Source organism: Piliocolobus tephrosceles, chromosome 13 (genome assembly GCF_002776525.5).
Source record: "Piliocolobus tephrosceles isolate RC106 chromosome 13, ASM277652v3, whole genome shotgun sequence".
Taxonomy (NCBI): Eukaryota; Metazoa; Chordata; class Mammalia; order Primates; family Cercopithecidae; genus Piliocolobus; species Piliocolobus tephrosceles.
In genome coordinates, this window is record NC_045446.1 from 18,994,587 (window position 1) to 18,997,490 (window position 2,904).

Sequence of the window (2,904 nt, forward strand, 5' to 3'; positions counted from 1 at the left end):
TGGGTTCAAGCGATTCTCCTGCCTCAGCCTCCTGAATAGCTGGGACTACAGGTGTGCACCACCACGCCCAGCTAATTTTTGTATTTTTAGTAGAGACGAGGTCTCACTATGTTGGCCAGGCTGGTCCATCTTCTTAGTTGGTGGGAACAGGGACATCTACACTCCCAAACACTTTGCTCTTGAGTGTATAGCACAGTTTACTGTCATTTTCTTCTGAGAAATGGAGATTGTTGCACTTTCCCCAAATTTACCTTCATTCTTAGCCTCTCCTTGTCATTGTAATCCCAGAAAAGATACAATGGGAAAAAAGGGGAGAAAGAAAGGGGGATGTAATTTGATGCTACATTCTGAAACAATACACATATTTGAGACGCATGAATATTCTTTAACAATATTTTTATTAAATGATAAATTGCCAGGCAGGCAAGGGGTCCAGGATCAAGCCCTGGTCTCAGTATGCCAGAGTCTAAGGTGACTATGTTTGGTTTCTGCAGGGGACTGCCATGGAGGCAGGCAAGGGAGGGAGGAGTCGGTGGTTCTAATCATTGGAGGGTGTTGGGGGTGGAGTCAGGGTAACGCATCTGTAGTAGGCCTGGAGAACAAACCTGGCAGCTGGGACATGACTGGGAAAGCACTTGAGGACCTGGGTGGGGGCTGACATTCGTTTGCACTGGCGCCGGGAGGATGGTCTGCCCCCTGTGGGTGGTGCTCAGGTTTAAAGCTCCTCTTTGGGGCCACTGCCATCACCATGTCTCTGGTTTCTTGCTTGACCTGGAAAAAAGAAATTGAACCAGAGAGAGAGAAGGGCACAGGAAAAGAGACAACGAGGAGAACAGTGTGAAAGTGAGAAAAAGGAGACAGAGGGTAAAAGAAGTCAATGCAGGGAGGCAGGTGCTTTGACAAGTGAAATCTTTTCGGTAGACATTTAAGCAGCAAGAGCCACTTTTGGTCCTGGACAAGCTTATTACACATCCACAGTTGATGAGCTCTCAAGGGCCAATGACAAGTATTCAGATACCCAGTGGGTCAGGGAAATGGCGTTTGCCAACTCTACTGACTACAGACCCTGCCTCTAAACTGATTTGGTGCCCTCTTTCTGCAAATAAATTTCTCAAACTTTCTGGGAGCCGGTTATTTCTCAGTGGAGCAGGCAACGATGAACCAGTGCTAGGGAACAGGTCTTCTGGGGAGGGACTGAAATGCAGAAAAAATTTTGGTGGCCTGGGCTAGATTCAGGAGGTGGGAAGAGGGAAGGGCTGGGGAGAAAGAATCTGGGGAAAAGGAAAGGAGAGAGGAGGAGGGGTGGGTGTGAGTGAAAGAGTTCCGCCCTCCTTACCCATGCTCACCTCTCGCTGCCAAATAATTATACCGTCTTCTTTTCAGGCTGCAGGAAATGGTGTTCTGGTATTCACTGGAAAAGCCCAACAGTCATTGTCAGCTTCTGAGGCGTATGAATGAGGTACAGGGGGAGGCCTTGGTGTTGGTTGGGAAAACCGAGGGCAGCAAATGCAGGGCCCTCACTCTTACTATGGGAACACATCTCTGTTCAACTTGGTGAGAAGAGAATGAATGTTTCAAAAGGACCTTTTATCAGGAAACTACAGGAAAGAATCAGAACAATCCATAAGTGGGGTTAAAGGGCATTCTTCATTCTCAATAGCTTTTTCCTCTCCGCCTAACCCTGTTTGAGTGGACAGTGGACCAAAATGTTTCCTCTATTTTTTTTTTTTTAAGACAGGGTCTCACTCTGTCACCCAGGCTGGAGTGCAGTGGTGCAATCTCGGCTCACTACAGCCTCCACCTCCCGGGTTCAAGCGATTCTCATGCCTCAGCCTCCCGAGTAGCCAAGTAGCTGGGATTACAGGCACCCGCCACCACGCCTGACTAATCTTTGTATTTTTAGTAGAGACGGGGGTCTCTCCATATTGGCCAGGCTGGTCTCGAACTCCTGTCCTCAAGTGATCTGCCCGCCTTGGCCTCCCAAAGTGCTGGGATTACAGGCGTCAGCCTCCACGCTCGATCATCCTTTATTTTTTGAGTTCACACTCAGAGGCCCTTCTGGTAAGCAACCACTTCCCTTTACCCTCCAAGCTCTCCCTTTGGCCGAAGGGCATCTCTCCTTCCTTCCTTTTGAGCATCCTCCTGGCTCTGGATCCTGGAAGTGCTTCTGTACTCTGGTCCTTTTCCTGACGTTCACAATTAACTAGCCTGTGGATAATCTGGGTTCTCCTGTTCTTGAGGCAGGGCGTCTTCCAAAATATCCAAAAGCAAAGGAGTCGAAAGATCATAGGGAATCAACCCTCTCCTTATGAAAAGGCAACTGAGCCCCAGGATGAGGAAGAGACTCGCCCAGGGTCACAGAGTGAGGGAACTGTAGGCGTGGGGGCAGAATACCGCCAGTGCAGCCTACCTAGCACTACTACTATCAATAAAACCCATTAGTAGGTGCTAAGCCTTTTCCCCTTCCCCGTCCAAAGGCTCTAACCTGCGTGTGGGTCTAGGCTGATGCTACCGTCCCCTCCCTATTCCCCATGCCTGTGACGCCCAGGCCCTGGCGGTGAGACCAGCAGGTGTGGGCATCAGGAACTTCTCCATTGGCTCAAATACCCGGGAGCGATTGGCCTGCCCTCCAACTTCCGTTTGTGTCAGGATTGCTGCTCATTGGCCTAGCAGAAGTGATTGACGGGTCAATAGCCCAATGAATGATGAGCCTCGGAAGCGTGGTGACGGTTACCAGTCAGTCCTTGCTTCGCAATATCCTGGGGTAACGATTTTATTTTTTTCCGAAGTTGAATCAGCCATTTTTCACACTCAAAATCCAGCGTCTTCTCAGTAAAGGGTGTAAAGCAATTTTCTCCCCCAAAGAAAGAATGCGTTTGGGACTCTAAAAATACAAACGAACCC

The 2,904-nt window shown here is 49.2% G+C and overlaps 1 long non-coding RNA gene across 1 annotated transcript; it reads right to left on the minus strand.

Moving 5' to 3' along the window:
• Positions 1 to 377: 377 nt before the first annotated feature.
• LOC111544817 lies at positions 378 to 2,634 on the minus strand. Its single transcript, XR_002732286.1, has 3 exons — positions 2,486 to 2,634; positions 1,347 to 1,441; positions 378 to 771 (listed from the first exon to the last, which is right to left on the minus strand). It is a non-coding gene; the product is annotated as an uncharacterized LOC111544817 (long non-coding RNA).
• Between the last annotated feature and the right edge of the window lie 270 nt (positions 2,635 to 2,904).